This window comes from Lathamus discolor, unplaced genomic scaffold (genome assembly GCF_037157495.1).
Source record: "Lathamus discolor isolate bLatDis1 unplaced genomic scaffold, bLatDis1.hap1 Scaffold_70, whole genome shotgun sequence".
Classification (NCBI taxonomy): domain Eukaryota; kingdom Metazoa; phylum Chordata; class Aves; order Psittaciformes; family Psittacidae; genus Lathamus; species Lathamus discolor.
In genome coordinates this window covers 1,384,550-1,412,157 of record NW_027069385.1, presented here as the reverse complement: position 1 = coordinate 1,412,157, position 27,608 = coordinate 1,384,550, and positions in this window count along the sequence as shown.

Below are 27,608 nucleotides of genomic sequence, written 5' to 3'. Positions count from 1 at the left end.
TCTCCACCGAAAAACAAAGTTCAGCAGTAAAAGACGGGCTCTCCACCGAGACGCTGGGCTCTCCACCGAAAAACAAAGTTCAGCAGTAAAAGACGGGCCCTCCACCGAGACCCTGGGCTCTCCACTGAAAAACAAAGTTCAGCAGTAAAATACGGGCTCTCCACCGAGACGCTGGGCTCTCCACTGAGACGCTGGGCTCTCCACCGAAAAACAAATTTCAGAAGTAAAAGATGGGCTCTCCACCGAGAGGCTGGGCTCTCCACCGAGACTCTGGGCTCTCCACCGAGACGCTGGTCTCTCCACCTATACGCTGGGCTCTCCACCGAAAAACAAAGTTCACCAGTAAAAGACGGTCTCTATACCAAAACGCTGGGCTCCCCACCAAGACGCTGGGCTCTCCACCGAAAAACAAAGTTCAGCAGTAAAAGACGGGCTCTCCACCGAGACTCTGGGCTCTCCACCGGGACGTTGGGCTCTCCACCGAAAAACAGAGTTCAGCACTAAAAGAGGGGCTGTCCACCGAGACGCTGGGCTTTCCACCGAGCCGCTGGGCTCTCGACAGAAGAACAAAGTTCAGCAGTAAAAGACGGGCTCTCCACCAAGACACTGGGCTCTCCACCGAGACTCTGGGCTCTCCACCGAGACGCTGGGCTCTCCACCGATATGCTGGGCTCTCCACCGAAAACCAAAGTTCACCAGTAAAAGACGGTCTCTCCACCAAAACGCTGGGCTCTCCACCGAGACGATGGGCTCTCCACCGAAAAACAAAGTTCAGCAGTAAAAGACGGGCTCTCCACCGAGACGCTGGGCTCTCCACCGAAAAACAAAGTTCAGCAGTAAAAGACGGGCTGTCCACCGAGACGCTGGGCTCTCCACCGAAAAACAAAGTTCAGCAGTAAAAGACGGGCTCTCCACCGAGACGCTGGGCTCTCCACCGAGACGCTGGGCTCTCCACCGAAAAACAAAGTTCACCAGTAAAAGACGGGCTCTCCACCGAGACGCTGGTCTCTCCACCGAGACCCTGGGCTCTCAACCGAGACCCTGGGCTCTCCACCGAAAAACAAAGTTCAGCAGTAAAAGACGGGCTCACCACCGAGACGCTGGGCTCTGCACCGAGACTCTGGGCTCTCCACCGAGACGCTGGGCTCTCCACCGATACGCTGGGCTCTCCACCGAAAAACAAAGTTCACCAGTAAAAGACGGTCTCTCCACCAAAACGCTGGGCTCTCCACCGAGACGCTGGGCTCTCCACCGAAAAACAAAGTTCAGCAGTAAAAGACGGGCTCTCCACCGAGACGCTGGGCTCTCCACCGAAAAACAAAGTTCAGCAGTAAAAGACGGGCTCTCCACCGAGACGCTGGGCTCTCCACCGAAAAACAAAGTTCAGCAGTAAAAGACGGGCTGTCCACCGAGACGCTGGGCTCTCCACCGAAAAACAAAGTTCAGCAGTAAAAGACGGGCTCTCCACTAAGACACTGGGCTCTCCACCGAGACTCTGGGCTCTCCACCGAGACGCTGGGCTCTCCACCGATACGCTGGGCTCTCCACCGAAAACCAAAGTTCACCAGTAAAACACGGGCTCTCCACCGAGACGCTGGGCTCTCCACCGAGACGATGGGCTCTCCACCGAAAAACAAAGTTCAGCAGTAAAAGACGGGCTCTCCACCGAGACGCTGGGCTCTCCACCGAAAAACAAAGTTCAGCAGTAAAAGACGGGCTGTCCACCGAGACGCTGGGCTCTCCACCGAAAAACAAAGTTCAGCAGTAAAAGACGGGCTCTCCACCGAGACGCTGATCTCTCCAACGAAAAACAAAGTTCAGCAGTAAAAGATGGGCTCTCCACCGACACGCTGGGCTCTCCACCGAGACGCTGGGCTCTCCACCGAAAAACAAAGTTCAGCAAGAAAAGATCGGCTCTCCACCGAGACGCTGGTCTCTCCACCGAGACCCTGGGCTCTCAACCGAGACTCTGGGCTCTCCACCGAGACGCTGGGCTCTCCATCGATACGCTGGGCTCTCCACCGAAAAACAAAGTTCACCAGTGAAAGACGGTCTCTCCACCAAAACGTTGGGCTCTCCACCGAGACACTTGGCTCTCCACCGAAAAACAAAGTTCAGCAGTAAAAGACGAGCTCTCCACCGAGACGCTGGGCTCTCCACCGAAAAACAAAGTTCAGCAGTAAAAGACGGGCTGTCCACCGAGACGCTGGGCTCTCCACCGAAAAACAAAGTTCAGCAGTAAAAGACGGGCTCTCCACCGAGACGCTGGGCTCTCCACCGAGACGCTGATCTCTCCAACGAAAAACAAAGTTCAGCAGTAAAAGATGGGCTCTCCACCGAGACGCTGGGCTCTCCACCGAAAAACAAAGTTCAGCAAGAAAAGATCGGCTCTCCACCGAGACGCTGGTCTCTCCACCGAGACCCTGGGCTCTCCACCGAAACGCTGGGCTCTCCACCGAAAAAAAAAAGTTCAGCAGTAAAAGACGGGCTCTCCACCAAAACGCTGGGCTCTCCACCGAAAAACAAAGTTCAGCAGTAAAAGACGGGCTCTCCACTGAAACGCTGGGCTCTCCACCGAGACGCTGGGCTCACCACCGAAAAACAAATTTCAGCAGTAAAAGACGGGCTCTCCACAGAGACGCTGGGCTCTCCACCGAGACGCTGGGCTCTCCACCGAAAAACAAAGTTCAGCAGTAAAAGACGGGCTCTCCACCGAGACGCTGGGCTCTCCACCGAGACGCTGGGCTCTCCACCGAAAAACAAATTTCACCAGTAAAAGATCGGCTCTCCACCGAGACGCTGGTCTCTCCACCGAGACGCTGGTCTCTCCACCGAGACCCTGGGCTCTCAACCGAGACGCTGGGCTCTCCACCGAAAAACAAAGTTCAGCAGTAAAAGACGGGCTCTCCACTGAAACGCTGGGCTCTCCACTGAGACGCTGGGCTCACCACCGAAAAACAAAGTTCAGCAGTAAAAGACGGGCTCTCCACAGAGACGCTGGGCTCTCCACCGAGACGCTGGGCTCTCCACCGAAAAACAAAGTTCAGCAGTAAAAGACGGGCTCTCCACCGAGACGCTGGGCTCTCCACCGAGACGCTGGGCTCTCCACCGAAAAACAAAGTTCAGCAGTAAAAGATCGGCTCTCCACCGAGATGCTGGTCTCTCCACCGAGACGCTGGTCTCTCCACCGAGACCCTGGGCTCTCAACCGAGACGCTGGGCTCTCCACCGAAAAACAAAGTTCAGCAGTAAAAGACGGGCTCTCCACCGAGACGCTGGGCTCTCCACCGATACGCTGGGCTCTCCACCGAAAACCAAAGTTCACCAGTAAAAGACGGTCTCTCCACCAAAACGCTGGGCTCTCCACCGAGACGATGGGCTCTCCACCGAAAAACAAAGTTCAGCAGTAAAAGACGGGCTCTCCACCGAGACGCTGGGCTCTCCACCGAGACGCTGGGCTCTCCACCGAAAAACAAAGTTCACCAGTAAAAGACGGGCTCTCCACCGAGACGCTGGTCTCTCCACCGAGACCCTGGGCTCTCAACCGAGACCCTGGGCTCTCCACCGAAAAACAAAGTTCAGCGGTAAAAGACGGGCTCACCACTGAGACGCTGGGCTCTGCACCGAGACTCTGGGCTCTCCACCGAGACGCTGGGCTCTCCACCGATACGCTGGGCTCTCCACCGAAAAACAAAGTTCACCAGTAAAAGACGGTCTCTCCACCAAAACGCTGGGCTCTCCACCGAGACGCTGGGCTCTCCACCGAAAAACAAAGTTCAGCAGTAAAAGACGGGCTCTCCACCGAGACGCTGGGCTCTCCACCGAAAAACAAAGTTCAGCAGTAAAAGACGGGCTGTCCACCGAGACGCTGGGCTCTCCACGGAAAAACAAAGTTCAGCAGTAAAAGACGGGCTCTCCACCAAGACACTGGGCTCTCCACCGAGACTCTGGGCTCTCCACCGAGACGCTGGGCTCTCCACCGATACGCTGGGCTCTCCACCGAAAACCAAAGTTCACCAGTAAAAGACGGTCTCTCCACCAAAACGCTGGGCTCTCCACCGAGACGATGGGCTCTCCACCGAAAAACAAAGTTCAGCCGTAAAAGACGGGCTCTCCACCGAGACGCTGGGCTCTCCACCGAAAAACAAAGTTCAGCAGTAAAAGACGGGCTGTCCACCGACACGCTGGTCTCTCCACCGAAAAACAAAGTTCAGCAGTAAAAGACGGGCTCTCCACCGAGACGCTGGGCTCTCCACCGAGACGCTGGGCTCTCCACCGAAAAACAAAGTTCACCAGTAAAAGACGGGCTCTCCACCGAGACGCTGGTCTCTCCACCGAGACCCTGGGCTCTCAACCGAGACCCTGGGCTCTCCACCGAAAAACAAAGTTCAGCAGTAAAAGACGGGCTCACCACCGAGACGCTGGGCTCTGCACCCAGACTCTGGGCTCTCCACCGAGACGCTGGGCTCTACACCGATACGCTGGGCTCTCCACCGAAAAACAAAGTTCACCAGTAAAAGACGGTCTCTCCACCAAAACGCTGGGCTCTCCACCGAGACGCTGGGCTCTCCACCGAAAAACAAAGTTCAGCAGTAAAAGACGGGCTCTCCACCGAGACGCTGGGCTCTCCACCGAAAAACAAAGTTCAGCAGTAAAAGACGGGCTCTCCACCGAGACGCTGGGCTCTCCACCGAAAAACAAAGTTCAGCAGTAAAAGACGGGCTCTCCACCGAGACGCTGGGCTCTCCACCGAAAAACAAAGTTCAGCAGTAAAAGACGGGCTCTCCACCAAGACACTGGGCTCTCCACCGAGACTCTGGGCTCTCCACCGAGACGCTGGGCTCTCCACCGATATGCTGGGCTCTCCACCGAAAACCAAAGTTCACCAGTAAAAGACGGTCTCTCCACCAAAACGCTGGGCTCTCCACCGAGACGATGGGCTCTCCACCGAAAAACAAAGTTCAGCAGTAAAAGACGGGCTCTCCACCGAGACGCTGGGCTCTCCACCGAAAAACAAAGTTCAGCAGTAAAAGACGGGCTGTCCACCGAGACGCTGGGCTCTCCACCGAAAAACAAAGTTCAGCAGTAAAAGACGGGCTCTCCACCGAGACGCTGGGCTCTCCACCGAGACGCTGGGCTCTCCACCGAAAAACAAAGTTCACCAGTAAAAGACGGGCTCTCCACCGAGACACTGGTCTCTCCACCGAGACCCTGGGCTCTCAACCGAGACCCTGGGCTCTCCACCGAAAAACAAAGTTCAGCAGTAAAAGACGGGCTCACCACCGAGACGCTGGGCTCTGCACCGAGACTCTGGGCTCTCCACCGAGACGCTGGGCTCTCCACCGATACGCTGGGCTCTCCACCGAAAAACAAAGTTCACCAGTAAAAGACGGTCTCTCCACCAAAACGCTGGGCTCTCCACCGAGACGCTGGGCTCTCCACCGAAAAACAAAGTTCAGCAGTAAAAGACGGGCTCTCCACCGAGACGCTGGGCTCTCCACCGAAAAACAAAGTTCAGCAGTAAAAGACGGGCTCTCCACCGAGACGCTGGGCTCTCCACCGAAAAACAAAGTTCAGCAGTAAAAGACGGGCTGTCCACCGAGACGCTGGGCTCTCCACCGAAAAACAAAGTTCAGCAGTAAAAGACGGGCTCTCCACTAAGACACTGGGCTCTCCACCGAGACTCTGGGCTCTCCACCGAGACGCTGGGCTCTCCACCGATACGCTGGGCTCTCCACCGAAAACCAAAGTTCACCAGTAAAACACGGGCTCTCCACCGAGACGCTGGGCTCTCCACCGAGACGATGGGCTCTCCACCGAAAAACAAAGTTCAGCAGTAAAAGACGGGCTCTCCACCGAGACGCTGGGCTCTCCACCGAAAAACAAAGTTCAGCAGTAAAAGACGGGCTGTCCACCGAGACGCTGGGCTCTCCACCGAAAAACAAAGTTCAGCAGTAAAAGACGGGCTCTCCACCGAGACGCTGATCTCTCCAACGAAAAACAAAGTTCAGCAGTAAAAGATGGGCTCTCCACCGACACGCTGGGCTCTCCACCGAGACGCTGGGCTCTCCACCGAAAAACAAAGTTCAGCAAGAAAAGATCGGCTCTCCACCGAGACGCTGGTCTCTCCACCGAGACCCTGGGCTCTCAACCGAGACTCTGGGCTCTCCACCGAGACGCTGGGCTCTCCATCGATACGCTGGGCTCTCCACCGAAAAACAAAGTTCAGCAGTAAAAGACGGGCTGTCCACCGAGACGCTGGGCTCTCCACCGAAAAACAAAGTTCAGCAGTAAAAGACGGGCTCTCCACCGAGACGCTGGGCTCTCCACCGAGACGCTGATCTCTCCAACGAAAAACAAAGTTCAGCAGTAAAAGATGGGCTCTCCACCGAGACGCTGGGCTCTCCACCGAAAAACAAAGTTCAGCAAGAAAAGATCGGCTCTCCACCGAGACGCTGGTCTCTCCACCGAGACCCTGGGCTCTCCACCGAAACGCTGGGCTCTCCACCGAAAAAAAAAAGTTCAGCAGTAAAAGACGGGCTCTCCACCAAAACGCTGGGCTCTCCACCGAAAAACAAAGTTCAGCAGTAAAAGACGGGCTCTCCACTGAAACGCTGGGCTCTCCACCGAGACGCTGGGCTCACCACCGAAAAACAAATTTCAGCAGTAAAAGACGGGCTCTCCACAGAGACGCTGGGCTCTCCACCGAGACGCTGGGCTCTCCACCGAAAAACAAAGTTCAGCAGTAAAAGACGGGCTCTCCACCGAGACGCTGGGCTCTCCACCGAGACGCTGGGCTCTCCACCGAAAAACAAATTTCACCAGTAAAAGATCGGCTCTCCACCGAGACGCTGGTCTCTCCACCGAGACGCTGGTCTCTCCACCGAGACCCTGGGCTCTCAACCGAGACGCTGGGCTCTCCACCGAAAAACAAAGTTCAGCAGTAAAAGACGGGCTCTCCACTGAAACGCTGGGCTCTCCACTGAGACGCTGGGCTCACCACCGAAAAACAAAGTTCAGCAGTAAAAGACGGGCTCTCCACAGAGACGCTGGGCTCTCCACCGAGACGCTGGGCTCTCCACCGAAAAACAAAGTTCAGCAGTAAAAGACGGGCTCTCCACCGAGACGCTGGGCTCTCCACCGAGACGCTGGGCTCTCCACCGAAAAACAAATTTCACCAGTAAAAGATCGGCTCTCCACCGAGACGCTGGTCTCTCCACCGAGACGCTGGTCTCTCCACCGAGACCCTGGGCTCTCAACCGAGACGCTGGGCTCTCCACCGAAAAACAAAGTTCAGCAGTAAAAGACGGGCTCTCCACCGAGACGCTGGGCTCTCCACCGATACGCTGGGCTCTCCACCGAAAACCAAAGTTCACCAGTAAAAGACGGTCTCTCCACCAAAACGCTGGGCTCTCCACCGAGACGATGGGCTCTCCACCGAAAAACAAAGTTCAGCAGTAAAAGACGGGCTCTCCACCGAGACGCTGGGCTCTCCACCGAAAAACAAAGTTCAGCAGTAAAAGACGGGCTGTCCACCGAGACGCTGGTCTCTCCACCGAAAAACAAAGTTCAGCAGTAAAAGACGGGCTCTCCACCGAGACGCTGGGCTCTCCACCGAGACGCTGGGCTCTCCACCGAAAAACAAAGTTCACCAGTAAAAGACGGGCTCTCCACCGAGACGCTGGTCTCTCCACCGAGACCCTGGGCTCTCAACCGAGACCCTGGGCTCTCCACCGAAAAACAAAGTTCAGCAGTAAAAGACGGGCTCACCACCGAGACGCTGGGCTCTGCACCCAGACTCTGGGCTCTCCACCGAGACGCTGGGCTCTCCACCGATACGCTGGGCTCTCCACCGAAAAACAAAGTTCAGCAGTAAAAGACGGGCTCTCCACCGAGACGCTGGGCTCTCCACCGAAAAACAAAGTTCAGCAGTAAAAGACGGGCTCTCCACCGAGACGCTGGGCTCTCCACCGAAAAACAAAGTTCAGCAGTAAAAGACGGGCTCTCCACCGAGACGCTGGGCTCTCCACCGAAAAACAAAGTTCAGCAGTAAAAGACGGGCTCTCCACCAAGACACTGGGCTCTCCACCGAGACTCTGGGTTCTCCACCGAGACGCTGGGCTCTCCACCGATATGCTGGGCTCTCCACCGAAAACCAAAGTTCACCAGTAAAAGACGGTCTCTCCACCAAAACGCTGGGCTCTCCACCGAGACGATGGGCTCTCCACCGAAAAACAAAATTCAGCAGTAAAAGACGGGCTCTCCACCGAGACGCTGGGCTCTCCACCGAAAAACAAAGTTCAGCAGTAAAAGACGGGCTGTCCACCGAGACGCTGGGCTCTCCACCGAAAAACAAAGTTCAGCAGTAAAAGACGGGCTCTCCACCGAGACGCTGGGCTCTCCACCGAAAAACAAAGTTCAGCAGTAAAAGACGGGCTCTCCACCGAGACGCTGGGCTCTCCACCGAAAAACAAAGTTCAGCAGTAAAAGACGGGCTGTCCACCGAGACGCTGGGCTCTCCACCGAAAAACAAAGTTCAGCAGTAAAAGACGGGCTCTCCACTAAGACACTGGGCTCTCCACCGAGACTCTGGGCTCTCCACCGAGACGCTGGGCTCTCCACCGATACGCTGGGCTCTCCACCGAAAACCAAAGTTCACCAGTAAAACACGGGCTCTCCACCGAGACGCTGGGCTCTCCACCGAGACGATGGGCTCTCCACCGAAAAACAAAGTTCAGCAGTAAAAGACGGGCTCTCCACCGAGACGCTGGGCTCTCCACCGAAAAACAAAGTTCAGCAGTAAAAGACGGGCTGTCCACCGAGACGCTGGGCTCTCCACCGAAAAACAAAGTTCAGCAGTAAAAGACGGGCTCTCCACCGAGACGCTGATCTCTCCAACGAAAAACAAAGTTCAGCAGTAAAAGATGGGCTCTCCACCGACACGCTGGGCTCTCCACCGAGACGCTGGGCTCTCCACCGAAAAACAAAGTTCAGCAAGAAAAGATCGGCTCTCCACCGAGACGCTGGTCTCTCCACCGAGACCCTGGGCTCTCAACCGAGACTCTGGGCTCTCCACCGAGACGCTGGGCTCTCCATCGATACGCTGGGCTCTCCACCGAAAAACAAAGTTCACCAGTGAAAGACGGTCTCTCCACCAAAACGTTGGGCTCTCCACCGAGACACTTGGCTCTCCACCGAAAAACAAAGTTCAGCAGTAAAAGACGAGCTCTCCACCGAGACGCTGGGCTCTCCACCGAAAAACAAAGTTCAGCAGTAAAAGACGGGCTGTCCACCGAGACGCTGGGCTCTCCACCGAAAAACAAAGTTCAGCAGTAAAAGACGGGCTCTCCACCGAGACGCTGGGCTCTCCACCGAGACGCTGATCTCTCCAACGAAAAACAAAGTTCAGCAGTAAAAGATGGGCTCTCCACCGAGACGCTGGGCTCTCCACCGAAAAACAAAGTTCAGCAAGAAAAGATCGGCTCTCCACCGAGACGCTGGTCTCTCCACCGAGACCCTGGGCTCTCCACCGAAACGCTGGGCTCTCCACCGAAAAAAAAAAGTTCAGCAGTAAAAGACGGGCTCTCCACCAAAACGCTGGGCTCTCCACCGAAAAACAAAGTTCAGCAGTAAAAGACGGGCTCTCCACTGAAACGCTGGGCTCTCCACCGAGACGCTGGGCTCACCACCGAAAAACAAAGTTCAGCAGTAAAAGACGGGCTCTCCACAGAGACGCTGGGCTCTCCACCGAGACGCTGGGCTCTCCACCGAAAAACAAAGTTCAGCAGTAAAAGACGGGCTCTCCACCGAGACGCTGGGCTCTCCACCGAGACGCTGGGCTCTCCACCGAAAAACAAATTTCACCAGTAAAAGATCGGCTCTCCACCGAGACGCTGGTCTCTCCACCGAGACGCTGGTCTCTCCACCGAGACCCTGGGCTCTCAACCGAGACGCTGGGCTCTCCACCGAAAAACAAAGTTCACCAGTAAAAGACGGTCTCTCCACCAAAACGCTGGGCTCTCCACCGAGACGATGGGCTCTCCACCGAAAAACAAAGTTCAGCAGTAAAAGACGGGCTCTCCACCGAGACGCTGGGCTCTCCACCGAAAAACAAAGTTCAGCAGTAAAAGACGGGCTGTCCACCGAGACGCTGGGCTCTCCACCGAAAAACAAAGTTCAGCAGTAAAAGACGGGCTCTCCACCGAGACGCTGGGCTCTCCACCGAGACGCTGGGCTCTCCACCGAAAAACAAAGTTCACCAGTAAAAGACGGGCTCTCCACCGAGACGCTGGTCTCTCCACCGAGACCCTGGGCTCTCAACCGAGACCCTGGGCTCTCCACCGAAAAACAAAGTTCAGCAGTAAAAGACGGGCTCACCACCGAGACGCTGGGCTCTGCACCGAGACTCTGGGCTCTCCACCGAGACGCTGGGCTCTCCACCGATACGCTGGGCTCTCCACCGAAAAACAAAGTTCACCAGTAAAAGACGGTCTCTCCACCAAAACGCTGGGCTCTCCACCGAGACACTGGGCTCTCCACCGAAAAACAAAGTTCAGCAGTAAAAGACGGGCTCTCCACCGAGACGCTGGGCTCTCCACCGAAAAACAAAGTTCAGCAGTAAAAGACGGGCTCTCCACCGAGACGCTGGGCTCTCCACCGAAAAACAAAGTTCAGCAGTAAAAGACGGGCTCTCCACCGAGACGCTGGGCTCTCCACCGAAAAACAAAGTTCAGCAGTAAAAGACGGGCTCTCCACTAAGACACTGGGCTCTCCACCGAGACTCTGGGCTCTCCACCGAGACGCTGGGCTCTCCACCGATACGCTGGGCTCTCCACCGAAAACCAAAGTACACCAGTAAAACACGGGCTCTCCACCGAGACGCTGGGCTCTCCACCGAGACGCTGGGCTCTCCACCGAAAAACAAAGTTCAGCAGTAAAAGACGGGCTCTCCACCGAGACGCTGGGCTCTCCACCGAGACGCTGATCTCTCCAACGAAAAACAAAGTTCAGCAGTAAAAGATGGGCTCTCCACCGACACGCTGGGCTCTCCACCGAGACGCTGGGCTCTCCACCGAAAAACAAAGTTCAGCAAGAAAAGATCGGCTCTCCACCGAGACGCTGGTCTCTCCACCGAGACCCTGGGCTCTCAACCGAGACTCTGGGCTCTCCACCGAGACGCTGGGCTCTCCATCGATACGCTGGGCTCTCCACCGAAAAACAAAGTTCACCAGTGAAAGATGGTCTCTCCACCAAAACGTTGGGCTCTCCACCGAGACACTTGGCTCTCCACCGAAAAACAAAGTTCAGCAGTAAAAGACGAGCTCTCCACCGAGACGCTGGGCTCTCCACCGAAAAACAAAGTTCAGCAGTAAAAGACGAGCTCTCCACCGAGCCGCTGGGCTCTCGACCGAAGAACAAAGTTCAGCAGTAAAAGACGGGCTGTCCACCGAGACGCTGGGCTCTCCACCGAGACGCTGATCTCTCCAACGAAAAACAAAGTTCAGCAGTAAAAGATGGGCTCTCCACCGAGAAGCTGGGCTCTCCACCGAAAAACAAAGTTCAGCAAGAAAAGATCGGCTCTCCACCGAGACGCTGGTCTCTCCACCGAGACCCTGGGCTCTCCACCGAGACGCTGGGCTCTCCACCAAGATGCTGGACTCTCCACCGAGACGCTGGGATCTCCACCGATACGCTGGGCTCTCCACCGAGACGCTGGACTCTCCACCGAAAAACAAAGTTCAGCAGTAAAAGACGGGCTCTCCAACGAGACGCTGGGCTCTCCACCGAGACGCTGGGCTCTCCACCGAAAAACAAAGTTTACCAGTAAAAGACGGGCTCTCCACCGAGACGCTGGTCTCTCCACCGAGACCCTGGTCTCTCCACCGAAAAACAAAGTTCAGCAGTAAAAGACGGGCTCTCCACCGAGACGCTGGGCTCTCCACCGAGACGCTGGGCTCTCCACCGAAAAACAAATTTCACCAGTAAAAGATCGGCTCTCCACCGAGACGCTGGTCTCTCCACCGAGACGCTGGTCTCTCCACCAAGACCCTGGGCTCTCAACCGAGACGCTGGGCTCTCCACCGAAAAACAAAGTTCAGCAGTAAAAGACGGGCTCTCCACTGAAACGCTGGGCTCTCCACTGAGACGCTGGGCTCACCACCGAAAAACAAACTTCTGCAGTAAAAGACGGGCTCTCCACAGAGACGCTGGGCTCTCCACCGTGACGCTGGTCTCTCCACCGAGACGCTGGGCTCTCCACGGAAAAACAAAGTTCACCAGTAAAAGATCGGCTCTCCACCGAGACGCTGGTCTCTCCACCGAGACGCTGGTCTCTCCACCGAGACCCTGGGCTCTCAACCGAGACGCTGGGCTCTCCACCGAAAAACAAAGTTTAGCAGTAAAAGACGGTCTCACCACCGAGACGCTGGGCTCTCCACCGAGACTCTGGGCTCTCCACCGAGACGCTGGGGTCTCCACCGATACGCTGGGCTCTCCACCGAAAAACAAATTTCACCAGTGAAAGACGGTCTCTCCACCAAAACGCTGGGCTCTCCACCGAGACGCTGGGCTCTCCACCGAAAAACAAAGTTCAGCAGTAAAAGACGATCTCTCCACCGAGACGCTGGGCTCTCCACCGAAAAACAAAGTTCAGCAGTAAAAGACGGGCTGTCCACCGAGACGCTGGGCTCTCCACCGAAAAACAAAGTTCAGCAGTAAAAGACGGGCTCTCCACCGAGACGCTGGGCTCTCCACAGAGACTCTGGACTCTCCACCGAGACGCTGGGCTCTCCACCGAGACGCTGGGCTCTCCACCGAAAAACAAAGTTCACCAGTAAAAGACGGTCTCTCCACCGAGACGCTGGTCTCTCCACCGAAAAACAAAGTTCAGCAGTAAAAGACGGGCTCTCCAGCGAGACCCTGGGCTTTCCACTGAAAAACAAAGTTCAGCAGTAAAAGACGGGCTCTCCACCGAAACGCTGGGCTCTCCACCGAGACGCTGGGCTCTCCAACGAAAATTAAAGTTCAGCAGTAAAAGACGGGCTCACCACGGAGACGCTGGGCTCTCCACCTGGACTCTAGGCTCTCAACTGAGACGCTGGGCTCTCCACCGATACGCTGGGCTCTCCACCGAAAAACAAAGTTCACCAGTAAAAGACGGTCTATCCACCAAAACGCTGGGCTGTCCACCGAGACGCTGGGCTCTCCACCGAAAAACAAAGTTCAGCTGTAAAAGACGGGCTCTCCACCGAGACGCTGGTCTCTCCACCGAAAAACAAAGTTCAGCAGAAAAAGACGGGCTCTCCAGCGAGACCCTGGGCTTTCCTCTGAAAAACAAAGTTCAGCAGTAAAAGACGGGCTCTCCACCGAAACGCGGGGCTCTCCAACGAGACGCTGGGCTCTCCACCAAAAAACAAAGTTCAGCAGTAAAAGACGGGCTCTCCACCGAGACGCTGCGCTCTCCACCGAGATGCTGGGCTCTCCACCGAAAAACAAAGTTCAGCAGTAAAAGACGGGCTCTCCACCGGGCCACTGGTCTCTCCACTGAAAAACAAAGTTCAGCAGTAAAAGACGGGCTCTCCACCGAGACGCTGCGCTCTCCACCGAGACGCAGGGCTCTCCACCGAAAAACAAAGTTCAGCAGTAAAAGACGGGCTCTCCACCGGGACGCTGGGCTCTCCACCGAAAAACAAAGTTCAGCAGTAAGAGACGGGCTCTCCACCGAGACGCTGGGCTCTCCACCGAAAAACAAAGTTCAGCAGTAAAAGACGGGCTCTCCACTGAAACGCTGGGCACTCCACCGAGACGCTGGGCTCACCACCGAAAAACAAAGTTCAGCAGTAAAATACGGGCTCTCCACCGAGACGCTGGGCTCTCCACCGAGACTCTGGGCTCTCCACCGAGACGCTGGGCTCTCCACCGATACGCTTTGCTCTCCACCGAAAAACAAAGTTCACCAGTAAAAGACGGTCTCTCCACCAAAACGCTGGGCTCTCCACCGAGACGCTGGGCTCTCCACCGAAAAACAAAGTTCAGCATTAAAAGACGAGCTCTCCACCGAGACGCTGGGCTCTCCACCGAAAAACAAAGTTCAGCAGTAAAAGACGGGCTGTCCACTGAGACGCTGGGCTCTCCACCGAAAAACAAAGTTCAGCAGTAAAAGACGGGCTCTCCACCGAGACGCTGGGCTTTCCACCGAGCCGCTGGGCTCTCGACTGAAGAACAAAGTTCAGCAGTAAAAGACGGGCTCTCCATTGAGACACTGGGCTCTCCACCGAAAAACAAAGTTCAGCAGTAAAAGACAGGCTCTCCACTGAAACGCTGGGCTCTCCACCGAGACGCTGGGCTCACCACCGAAAAACAAAGTTCAGCAGTAAAATACGGGCTCTCCACCGAGACGCTGGGCTCTCCACCGAGACGCTGGGCTCTCCACCGAAAAACAAAGTTCAGCAGTAAAAGACGGGCTCTCCAGCGAGACCCTGGGCTTTCCTCTGAAAAACAAAGTTCAGCAGTAAAAGACGGGCTCTCCACCGAGACGCTGGGCTCTCCACCGAGATGCTGGGCTTTCCTCTGAAAAACAAAGTTCAGCAGTAAAAGTCGGGCTCTCAACCGGGACCCGGGGCTCTCCACCGAGACGCTGGGCTCTCCACCAAGACGCTGGACTCTCCACCGAGACGCTGGGCTCTCCACCGAGACGCTGGGCTCTCCACCGAGACGCTGGGCTCTCCACAGAGACTCTGGACTCTCCACCGAGACGCTGGGCTCTCCACCGAGACGCTGGGCTCTCCACCGAAAAACAAAGTTCACTAGTAAAAGACGGTCTCTCCACCGAGACGCTGGTCTCTCCACCGAAAAACAAAGTTCAGCAGTAAAAGACGGGCTCTCCAGCGAGACCCTGGGCTTTCCACTGAAAAACAAAGTTCAGCAGTAAAAGACGGGCTCTCCACCGAAACGCTGGGCTCTCCACCGAGACGCTGGGCTCTCCAACGAAAATTAAAGTTCAGCAGTAAAAGACGGGCTCACCACGGAGACGCTGGGCTCTCCACCGAGACTCTAGGCTCTCAACTGAGACGCTGGGCTCTCCACCGATACGCTGGGCTCTCCACCGAAAAACAAAGTTCACCAGTAAAAGACGGTCTATCCACCAAAATGCTGGGCTCTCCACCGAGACGCTGGGCTCTCCACCGAAAAACAAAGTTCAGCAGTAAAAGACGGGCTCTCCACCGAGACGCAGGGCTCTCCACCGAAAAACAAAGTTCAGCAGTAAAAGACGGGCTCTCCACCGAGACGCTGGGCTCTCCACCGAAAAACAAAGTTCAGCAGTAAGAGACGGGCTCTCCACCGAGACGCTGGGCTCTCGACCGGGACGCTGGGCTCTCCACCGAAAAACAAAGTTCAGCAGTAAAAGACGGGCTCTCCACCGAGACGCTTGGCTTTCCACCGAGCCGCTGGGCTCTCGACCGAAGAACAAAGTTCAGCAGTAAAAGACGGGCTCTCCATTGAGACACTGGGCTCTCCACCGAAAAACAAAGTTCAGCAGTAAAAGACGGGCTCTCCACTGAAACACTGGGCACTCCACCGAGACGCTGGGCTCACCACCGAAAAACAAAGTTCAGCAGTAAAATACGGGCTCTCCACCGAGACGCTGGGCTCTCCACCGAGACTCTGGGCTCTCCACCGAGACGCTGGGCTCTCCACCGATACGCTTTGCTCTCCACCGAAAAACAAAGTTCACCAGTAAAAGACGGTCTCTCCACCAAAACGCTGGGCTCTCCACCTTGACGCTGGGCTCTCCACCGAAAAACAAAGTTCAGCATTAAAAGACGAGCTCTCCACCGAGACGCTGGGCTCTCCACCGAGACGCTGGGCTCTCCACCGAAAAACAAAGTTCAGCAGTAAAAGACGGGCTCTCCAGCGAGACCCTGGGTTTTCCTCTGAAAAACAAAGTTCAGCAGTAAAAGACGGGCTCTCCACCGAGACGCTGGGCTCTCCACCGAGATGCTGGGCTCTCCACCGAAAAACAAAGTTCAGCAGTAAAAGTCGGGCTCTCAAACGGGACCCGGGGCTCTCCACCGAGACGCTGGGCTCTCCACCAAGATGCTGGACTCTCCACCGAGACGCTGGGATCTCCACCGATACGCTGGGCTCTCCACCGAGACGCTGGACTCTCCACCGAAAAACAAAGTTCAGCAGTAAAAGACGGGCTCTCCAACGAGACGCTGGGCTCTCCACCGAGACGCTGGGCTCTCCACCGAAAAACAAAGTTTACCAGTAAAAGACGGGCTCTCCACCGAGACGCTGGTCTCTCCACCGAGACCCTGGGCTCTCAACCGAGACCCTGGGCTCTCCACCGAAAAACAAAGTTCAGCAGTAAAAGACGGGCTCACCACCGAGACGCTGGGCTCTCCACCGAGACTCTGGGCTCTCCACCGATACGCTGGGCTCTCCACCGAAAAACAAAGTTCACCAGTAAAAGACGGTCTCTCCACCAAAACGCTGGGCTCTCCACCGAGACGCTGGGCTCTCCACCGAAAAACAAAGTTCAGCAGTAAAAGACGGGCTCTCCACCGAGACGCTGGGCTCTCCACCGAAAAACAAAGTTTAGCAGTAAAAGACGGGCTGTCCACCGAGACGCTGGTCTCTCCACCGAAAAACAAAGTTCAGCAGTAAAAGACGGGCTCTCCACCGAGACGCTGGGCTCTCCACCGAAAAACAAAGTTCAGCAGTAAAAGACGATCTCTCCACCGAGACGCTGGGCTCTCCACCGAAAAAACAAATTTCAGCAGTAAAAGACGGGCTGTCCACCGAGACGCTGGGCTCTCCACCGAAAAACAAAGTTCAGCAGTAAAAGACGGGCTCTCCACCGAGACGCTGGGCTCTCCACCGAGACGCTGATCTCTCCAACGAAAAACAAAGTTCAGCAGTAAAAGATGGGCTCTCCACCGACATGCTGGGCTCTCCACCGAGACGCTGGGCTCTCCACCGAAAAACAAAGTTCACCAAGAAAAGATCGGCTCTCCACCGAGACGCTGGTCTCTCCACCGAGACCCTGGGCTCTCAACCGAGACGCTGGGCTCTCCACCGAAAAACAAAGTTCAGAAAGAAAAGATCGGCTCTCCACCGAGACGCTGGTCTCTCCACTGAGACCCTGGGCTCTCCACCGAGACGCAGGGCTCTCCACCGAAAAAAAAAAATTCAGCAGTAAAAGACGGTCTCTCCACCAAAACGCTGGGCTCTCCACCGAAAAACAAAGTTCAGCAGTAAAAGACGTGCTCTCCACTGAAACGCTGGGCTCTCCACCGAGACGCTGGGCTCACCACCGAAAAACAAAGTCCAGCAGTAAAAGACGGGCTCTCCACAGAGACGCTGGGCTCTACACCGAGACGCTGGTCTATCCACCGAAAACCAAAGTTCAGCAGTAAAAGACGGGCTCTCCACCGAGACGCTGGGCTCTCCACCGAGACGCTGGGCTCTCCACCGAAAAACAAAGTTCACCAGTAAAAGATCGGCTCTCCACCGAGACGCTGGTCTCTCCACCGAGACGCTGGTCTCTCCACCGAGACCCTGGGCTCTCAACCGAGACGCTGGGCTCTCCACCGAAAAACAAATTCAGCAGTAAAAGACGGGCTCTCCTCCAAAACGCTGGGGTCTCCACCGAGACGCTGGGCTCTCCACCGAAAAACAAAGTTCAGCAGTAAAAGACGAGCTCTCCACTGAGACGCTGGGCTCTCCACCGAAAAACAAAGTTCAGCAGAAAAAGACGGGCTTTCCACCGAGACGCGGGGCTCTCCACCGAAAAACAAAGTTCAGCAGTAAAAGACGGGCTCTCCACCGAGACGCTGGGCTCTCCACCGACACTCTGGACTCTCCACCGAGACGCTGGGCTCTCCACCGATACGCTGGGCTCTCCACCGAAAAACAAAGTTCACCAGTAAAAGACGGTCTCTCCACCAAAACGCTGGGCTCTCCACCGAGACGCTGGGCTCTCCACCGAGACGCTGGTCTCTCCACCGAGACCCTGGGCTCTCAACCGAGACGCTGGGCTCTCCACCGAAAAACAAAGTTCAGCAGTAAAAGACGGGCTCTCCAGCGAGACCCTGGGCTTTCCACTGAAAAACAAAGTTCAGCAGTAAAAGACGGGCTCACCACGGAGACGCTGGGCTCTCCACCGAGACTCTGGGCTCTCAACCGAGACGCTGGGCTCTCCACCGATACGCTGGGCTCTCCACCGAAAAACAAAGTTCACCAGTAAAAGACTGTCTCTCCACCAAAACGCTGGGCTCTCCACCGAGACGCTGGGCTCTCCACCGAAAAACAAAGTTCAGCAGTAAAAGACGGGCTCTCCACCGAGACGCTGGTCTCTCCAACGAAAAAAAAAGTTCAGCAGCAAAAGACGGGCTCTCCAGCGAGACCCTGGGCTTTCCTCTGAAAAACAAAGTTCAGCAGTAAAAGACGGGCTCTCCACCGAGACGCTGGGCTCTCCACCGAGACGCTGGGCTCTCCACCGAAAAACAAAGTTTACCAGTAAAAGACGGGCTCTCCACCGAGACGCTGGTCTCTCCACCGAGACCCTGGGCTCTCAACCGAGACCCTGGGCTCTCCACCGAAAAACAAAGTTCAGCAGTAAAAGACGGGCTCACCACCGAGACGCTGGGCTCTCCACCGAGACTCTGGGCTCTCCACCGATACGCTGGGCTCTCCACCGAAAAACAAAGTTCACCAGTAAAAGACGGTCACTCCACCAAAACGCTGGGCTCTCCACCGAGACGCTGGGCTCTCCACCGAAAAACAAAGTTCAGCAGTAAAAGACGGGCTCTCCACCGAGACGCTGGGCTCTCCACCGAAAAACAAAGTTCAGCAGTAAAAGACGGGCTGTCCACCGAGACGCTGGTCTCTCCACCGAAAAACAAAGTTCAGCAGTAAAAGACAAGCTCTCCACCGAGACGCTGGGCTCTCCACCGAAAAACAAAGTTCAGCAGTAAAAGACGATCTCTCCACCGAGTCGCTGGGCTCTCCACCGAAAAACAAAGTTCAGCAGTAAAAGACGGGCTGTCCACCGAGACGCTGGGCTCTCCACCGAAAAACAAAGTTCAGCAGTAAAAGACGGGCTCTCCACCGAGACGCTGGGCTCTCCACCGAGACGCTGATCTCTCCAACGAAAAACAAAGTTCAGCAGTAAAAGATGGGCTCTCCACCGACACGCTGGGCTCTCCACCGAGACGCTGGGCTCTCCACCGAAAAACAAAGTTCACCAAGAAAAGATCGGCTCTCCACCGAGACGCTGGTCTCTCCACCGAGACCCTGGGCTCTCAACCGAGACGCTGGGCTCTCCACCGAAAAACAAAGTTCACCAAGAAAAGATCGGATCTCCACCGAGACGCTGGTCTCTCCACTGAGACCCTGGGCTCTCCACCGAGACGCAGGGCTCTCCACCGAAAAAAAAAAATTCAGCAGTAAAAGACGGTCTCTCCACCAAAACGCTGGGCTCTCCACCGAAAAACAAAGTTCAGCAGTAAAAGACGGGCTCTCCACTGAAACGCTGGGCTCTCCACCGAGACGCTGGGCTCTCCACCGAAAAACAAAGTTCAGCAGTAAAAGACGAGCTCTCCACTGAGACGCTGGGCTCTCCACCGAAAAACAAAGTTCACCAGTAAAAGACGGTCTCTCCACCGAGACGCTGGTCTCTCCACCGAAAAACAAAGTTCAGCAGTAAAAGACGGGCTCTCCACCGAGACGCTGGGCTCTCCACCGACACTCTGGACTCTCCACCGAGACGCTGGGCTCTCCACCGATACGCTGGGCTCTCCACCGAAAAACAAAGTTCACCAGTAAAAGACGGTCTCTCCACCAAAACGCTGGGCTCTCCACCGAGACGCTGGGCTCTCCACCGAGACGCTGGTCTCTCCACCGAGACCCTGGGCTCTCAACCGAGACGCTGGGCTCTCCACCGAAAAACAAAGTTCAGCAGTAAAAGACGGGCTCTCCAGCGTGACCCTGGGCTTTCCACTGAAAAACAAAGTTCAGCAGTAAAAGACGGGCTCACCACGGAGACGCTGGGCTCTCCACCGAGACTCTGGGCTCTCAACCGAGACGCTGGGCTCTCCACCGATACGCTGGGCTCTCCACCGAAAAACAAAGTTCACCAGTAAAAGACTGTCTCTCCACCAAAACGCTGGGCTCTCCACCGAGACGCTGGGCTCTCCACCGAAAAACAAAGTTCAGCAGTAAAAGACGGGCTCTCCACCGAGACGCTGGTCTCTCCAACGAAAAAAAAAGTTCAGCAGCAAAAGACGGGCTCTCCAGCGAGACCCTGGGCTTTCCTCTGAAAAACAAAGTTCAGCAGTAAAAGACGGGCTCTCCACCGAGACGCTGGGCTCTCCACCGAGACGCTGGGCTCTCCACCGAAAAACAAAGTTTACCAGTAAAAGACGGGCTCTCCACCGAGACGCTGGTCTCTCCACCGAGACCCTGGGCTCTCAACCGAGACCCTGGGCTCACCACCGAAAAACAAAGTTCAGCAGTAAAAGACGGGCTCTCCACAGAGACGCTGGGCTCTCCACCGAGACGCTGGTCTCTCCACCGAAAAACAAAGTTCAGCAGTAAAAGACGGGCTCTCCACCGAGACGCTGGGCTCTCCACCGAGACGCTGGGCTCTCCACCGAAAAAGAAAGTTCACCAGTAAAAGATCGGCTCTCCACCGAGACGCTGGTCTCTCCACCGAGACGCTGGTCTCTCCACCGAGACCCTGGGCTCTCAACCGAGACGCTGGGCTCTCCACCGAAAAACAAAGTTCAGCCGTAAAAGACGGGCTCTCCTCCAAAACGCTGGGGTCTCCACCGAGACGCTGGGCTCTCCACCGAAAAACAAAGTTCAGCAGTAAAAGACGGGCTGTCCCCCGAGACGCTGGGCTCTCCACCGAAAAACAAAGTTCAGCAGTAAAAGATGGGCTCTCCACCGACACGCTGGGCTCTCCACCGAGACGCTGGGCTCTCCACCGAAAAACAAAGTTCAGCAAGAAAAGATCGGCTCTCCACCGAGACGCTGGTCTCTCCACCGAGACCCTGGGCTCTCAACCGAGACGCTGGGCTCTCCACCGAAAAACAAAGTTCAGCAAGAAAAGATCGGCTCTCCACCGAGACGCTGGTCTCTCCACCGAGACCCTGGGCTCTCCACCGAGACGCTGGGCTCTCCACCGAAAAAAAAAAGTTCAGCAGTAAAAGACGGTCTCTCCACCAAAACGCTGGGCTCTCCACCGAAAAACAAAGTTCAGCAGTAAAAGACGGGCTCTCCACTGAAACGATGGGCTCTCCACCGAGACGCTGGGATCACCACCGAAAAACAAAGTTCAGCAGTAAAAGACGGGCTCTCCACCGAGACGCTGGGCTCTCAACCGAGACGCTGGGCTCTCCACCGAAAAACAAAGTTCAGCAGTAAAAGACGGGCTCTCCACCGAGACCCTGGGCTTTCCTCTGAAAAACAAAGTTCAGCAGTAAAAGACGGGCTCTCCACCGAAACGCTGGGCTCTCCACCGAGACGCTGGGCTCTCCACCGAAAAATAAAGTTCAGCAGTAAAAGACGGGCTCTCCACCGAGACGCTGGGCTCTCCACCGAGACGCTGGGCTCTCCACCGAAAAAGAAAGTTCACCAGTAAAAGATCGGCTCTCCACCGAGACGCTGGTCTCTCCACCGAGACGCTGGTCTCTCCACCGAGACCCTGGGCTCTCAACCGAGACGCTGGGCTCTCCACCGAAAAACAAAGTTCAGCCGTAAAAGACGGGCTCTCCTCCAAAACGCTGGGGTCTCCACCGAGACGCTGGGCTCTCCACCGAAAAACAAAGTTCAGCAGTAAAAGACGGGCTGTCCCCCGAGACGCTGGGCTCTCCACCGAAAAACAAAGTTCAGCAGTAAAAGATGGGCTCTCCACCGACACGCTGGGCTCTCCACCGAGACGCTGGGCTCTCCACCGAAAAACAAAGTTCAGCAAGAAAAGATCGGCTCTCCACCGAGACGCTGGTCTCTCCACCGAGACCCTGGGCTCTCAACCGAGACGCTGGGCTCTCCACCGAAAAACAAAGTTCAGCAAGAAAAGATCGGCTCTCCACCGAGACGCTGGTCTCTCCACCGAGACCCTGGGCTCTCCACCGAGACGCTGGGCTCTCCACCGAAAAAAAAAAGTTCAGCAGTAAAAGACGGTCTCTCCACCAAAACGCTGGGCTCTCCACCGAAAAACAAAGTTCAGCAGTAAAAGACGGGCTCTCCACTGAAACGATGGGCTCTCCACCGAGACGCTGGGATCACCACCGAAAAACAAAGTTCAGCAGTAAAAGACGGGCTCTCCACCGAGACGCTGGGCTCTCAACCGAGACGCTGGGCTCTCCACCGAAAAACAAAGTTCAGCAGTAAAAGACGGGCTCTCCACCGAGACCCTGGGCTTTCCTCTGAAAAACAAAGTTCAGCAGTAAAAGACGGGCTCTCCACCGAAACGCTGGGCTCTCCACCGAGACGCTGGGCTCTCCACCGAAAAATAAAGTTCAGCAGTAAAAGACGGGCTCTCCACCGAGACGCTTGTCTCTTCACCGAGATGCTGGGCTCTCCACCGAAAAACAAAGTTCAGCAGTAAAAGACGGGCTCTCAACCGGGACCCTGGTCTCTCCACTGAAAAACAAAGTTCAGCAGTAAAAGACGGGCTCTCCACCGAGACGCTGGGCTCTCCACCGAAAAACAAAGTTCAGCAGTAAAAGACGGGCTCTCCACCGAGACGCTGGTCTCTCCACCGAGACCCTGGGTTCTCAACCGAGACGCTGGGCTCTCCACCGAAAAACAAAGTTCAGCAGTAAAAGACGGGCCCACCACCTAGACGCTGGGCTCTCCACCGAGACGCTGGGCTCTCCACCAAGACGCTGGACTCTCCACCGAGACGCTGGGCTCTCCACCGAGACGCTGGGCTCTCCACCGAAAAACAAAGTTCAGCAGTAAAAGACGGGCTCTCCACCGAGACGCTGGGCTCTCCACCGAAAAACAAAGTTCAGCAGTAAAAGACGGGCTCTCCACCGAGACGCTGGGCTCTCCACCGAGACGCTGGGCTCTCCACCGAAAAACAAATTTCAGCAAGAAAAGATCGGCTCTCCACCGAGACGCTGGTCTCTCCACCGAGACCCTGGGCTCTCAACCGAGACGCTGGGCTCTCCACCGAAAAACAAAGTTCAGAAAGAAAACATCGGCTCTCCACCGAGACGCTGGTCTCTCCACCGAGACCCTGGGCTCTCCACCGAGACGCTGGGCTCTCCACCGAAAAACAAAGTTCAGCAGGAAAAGACGGGCTCTCCACTGAAACGATGGGCTCTCCACCGAGACGCTGGGCTCACCACCGAAAAACAAAGTTCAGCAGTAAAAGACGGGCTCTCCACAGAGACGCTGGGCTCTCCACCGAGACGCTGGTCTCTCCACCGAAAAACAAAGTTCAGCAGTAAAAGACGGGCTCTCCACCGAGACGCTGGGCTCTCAACCGAGACGCTGGGCTCTCCACCGAAAAACAAAGTTCAGCAGTAAAAGACGGGCTCTCCAGCGAGACCCTGGGCTTTCCTCTGAAAAACAAAGTTCAGCAGTAAAAGACGGGATCTCCACCGAAACGCTGGGCTCTCCACCGAGACGCTGGGCTCTCCACCGAAAAATAAAGTTCAGCAGTAAAAGACGGGCTCTCCACCGAGACGCTTGTCTCTCCACCGAGATGCTGGGCTCTCCACCGAAAAACAAAGTTCAGCAGTAAAAGACGGGCTCTCAACCGGGACCCTGGTCTCTCCACTGAAAAACAAAGTTCAGCAGTAAAACACGGGCTCTCCACCGAGACGCTGGGCTCTCCACCGAAAAACAAAGTTCAGCAGTAAAAGACGGGCTCTCCACCGAGACGCTGGTCTCTCCACCGAGACCCTGGGTTCTCAACCGAGACGCTGGGCTCTCCACCGAAAAACAAAGTTCAGCAGTAAAAGACGGGCCCACCACCTAGACGCTGGGCTCTCCACCGAGACGCTGGGCTCTCCACCAAGACGCTGGACTCTCCACCGAGACGCTGGGCTCTCCACCGAGACGCTGGGCTCTCCACCGAAAAACAAAGTTCAGCAGTAAAAGACGGGCTCTCCACCGAGACGCTGGGCTCTCCACCGAGACGCTGGGCTCTCCACCGAAAAACAAAGTTCAGCAGTAAAAGACAGGCTCTCCACCGAGACGCTGGGCTCTCCAACGAGACGCTGGGCTCTCCACCGAAAAACAAAGTTCACCAGTAAAAGACGGGCTCTCCACCAAGACGCTGGTCTCTCCACCGAGACCCTGGGCTCTCAACCGAGACGCTGGGCTCTCCACCGAAAAACAAAGTTCAGCAGTAAAAGACGGGCTCACCACCGAGACGCTGGGCTCTCCACCGAGACTCTGGGCTCTCCACCGAGACGCTGGGCTCTCCACCGATACGCTGGGCTCTCCACCGAAAAACAAAGTTCAGCAGTAAAAGACGGTCTCTCCACCAAAACGCTGGGCTCTCCACCGAGACGCTGGGCTCTCCACCGAAAAACAAAGTTCAGCAGTAAAAGACGGGCTCTCCACCGAGACGCTGGGCTCTCCACCGAAAAACAAAGTTCAGCAGTAAAAGACGTGCTGTCCACCGAGATGTTGGGATCTCCACCGATAAACAAAGTTCAGCAGTAAAAGACGGGCTCTCCACCGAGACGCTTGTCTCTCCACCGAGATGCTGGGCTCTCCACCGAAAAACAAAGTTCAGCAGTAAAAGACGGGCTCTCAACCGGGACCCTGGTCTCTCCACTGAAAAACAAAGTTCAGCAGTAAAACACGGGCTCTCCACCGAGACGCTGGGCTCTCCACCGAAAAACAAAGTTCAGCAGTAAAAGACGGGCTCTCCACCGAGACGCTGGTCTCTCCACCGAGACCCTGGGTTCTCAACCGAGACGCTGGGCTCTCCACCGAAAAACAAAGTTCAGCAGTAAAAGACGGGCCCACCACCTAGACGCTGGGCTCTCCACCGAGACGCTGGGCTCTCCACCAAGACGCTGGACTCTCCACCGAGACGCTGGGCTCTCCACCGAGACGCTGGGCTCTCCACCGAAAAACAAAGTTCAGCAGTAAAAGACGGGCTCTCCACCGAGACGCTGGGCTCTCCACCGAGACGCTGGGCTCTCCACCGAAAAACAAAGTTCAGCAGTAAAAGACGGGCTCTCCACCGAGACGCTGGGCTATCCAACGAGACGCTGGGCTCTCCACCGAAAAACAAAGTTCACCAGTAAAAGACGGGCTCTCCACCGAGACCCTGGTCTCTCCACCGAGACCCTGGGCTCTCAACCGAGACGCTGGGCTCTCCACCAAAAAACAAAGTTCAGCAGTAAAAGACGGGCTCACCACCGAGACGCTGGGCTCTCCACCGAGACTCTGGGCTCTCCACCGAGACGCTGGGCTCTCCACCGATACGCTGGGCTCTCCACCGAAAAACAAAGTTCAGCAGTAAAAGACGGTCTCTCCACCAAAACGCTGGGCTCTCCACCGAGACGCTGGGCTCTCCACCGAAAAACAAATTTCAGCAGTAAAAGACGGGCTCTCCACCGAGACGCTGGGCTCTCCACCGAAAAACAAAGTTCAGCAGTAAAAGACGTGCTGTCCACCGAGGTGTTGGGATCTCCACCGATAAACAAAGTTCAGCAGTAAAAGACGGGCTCTCCACCGAGACGCTGGGCTCTCCACCGAGACGCTGGGCTCTCCACCGAGACTCTGGACTCTCCACCGAGACGCTGGGCTCTCCACCGATACGCTGGGCTCTCCACCGAAAAACAAATTTCACCAGTAAAAGACGGTCTCTCCACCAAAACGCTGGGCTCTCCACTGAGACGCTGGGCTCTCCACCGAAAAACAGAGTTCAGCAGTAAAAGACGGGCTCTCCACCGAGACGCTGGGCTCTCCACCGAAAAACAAAGTTCAGCAGTAAAAGACGGGCTCTCCACCGAGACGCTGGGCTCTCCACCGAGACCCTGGGCTCTCAACCGAGACGCTAGGCTCTCCACCGAAAAACAAAGTTCAGCAGTAAAAGACGGGCTCACCACCGAGACGCTGGGCTCTCCACCGAGACTCTGGGCTCTCCACCGAGACGTTGGGCTCTCCACCGAAAAACAAAGTTCACCAGTAAAAGACGGGCTCTGCACCAAAACGCTGGGCTCTCCACCGAGACGCTGGGCTCTCCACCGAAAAACAAAGTTCAGCAGTAAAAGACGAGCTCTCCACCGAGACGCTGGGCTCTCCACCGAAAAACAAAGTTCAGCAGTAAAAGACGTGCTGTCCACCGAGACGCTGGGATCTCCACCGATAAACAAAGTTCAGCAGTAAAAGACGGGCTCTCCACCGAGACGCTGGGCTCTCCACCGAGACTCTGGACTCTCCACCGAGACGCTGGGCTCTCCACCGATACGCTGGGCTCTCCACCGAAAAACAAAGTTCAGCAGTAAAAGACGGGCTCTCCACCGAGACGCTGGGCTCTCCACCGAGACGCTGGGCTCTCCACGGAAAAACAACGTTCAGCAGTAAAAGACGGGCTCTCCACCGAGACGCTGGGCTCTCCACCGAAAAACAAAGTTCAGCAGTAAAAGACGGGCTCTCCACTGAAACGCTGGGCTCTCCACCGAGACGCTGGTCTCTCCACCGAAAAACAAAGTTCAGCCGTAAAAGACGGGCTCTCCTCCAAAACGCTGGGCTCTCCACCGAGACGCTGGGCTCTCCACCGAAAAACAAAGTTCAGCAAGAAAAGATCGGCTCTCCAAGGAGACGCTGGTCTCTCCACCGAGACCCTGGGCTCTCAACCGAGACGCTGGGCTCTCCACCGAAAAACAAAGTTCAGAAAGAAAAGATCGGCTCTCCACCGAGACGCTGGTCTCTCCACCGAGACCCTGGGCTCTCCACCGAGACGCTGGGCTCTCCACCGAAAAAAAAAAGTTCAGCAATAAAAGACGGTCTCTCCACCAAAACGCTGGGCTCTCCACCGAAAAACAAAGTTCAGCAGTAAAAGACGGGCTCTCCACTGAAACGCTGGGCTCTCCACCGAGACCCTGGGCTCACCACCGAAAAACAAAGTTCAGCAGTAAAAGACGGGCTCTCCACAGAGACGCTGGGCTGTCCACCGAGACGCTGGTCTCTCCACCGAAAAACAAAGTTCAGCAGTAAAAGACGGGCTCTCCACCGAGACGCTGGGCTCTCCACCGAAAAAGAAAGTTTACCAGTAAAAGATCGGCTCTCCACCGAGGCGCTGGTCTCTCCACCAAGACGCTGGTCTCTCCACCGAGACCCTGGGCTCTCAACCGAGACGCTGGGCTCTCCACCGAAAAACAAAGTTCAGCAGTAAAAGACGGGCTCTCCACCGAGACGCTGGGGTCTCCTCCGAGACGCTGGGCTCTCCACCGAAAACCAAAGTTCAGCAGTAAAAGACGAGCTCTCCACCGAGACGCTGGGCTCTCCACCGAAAAACAAAGTTCAGCAGTAAAAGACGGGCTCTCCAGCGAGACCCTGGGCTTTCCACTGAAAAACAAAGTTCAGCAGTAAAAGACGGGCTCTCCACCGAAACGCTGGGCT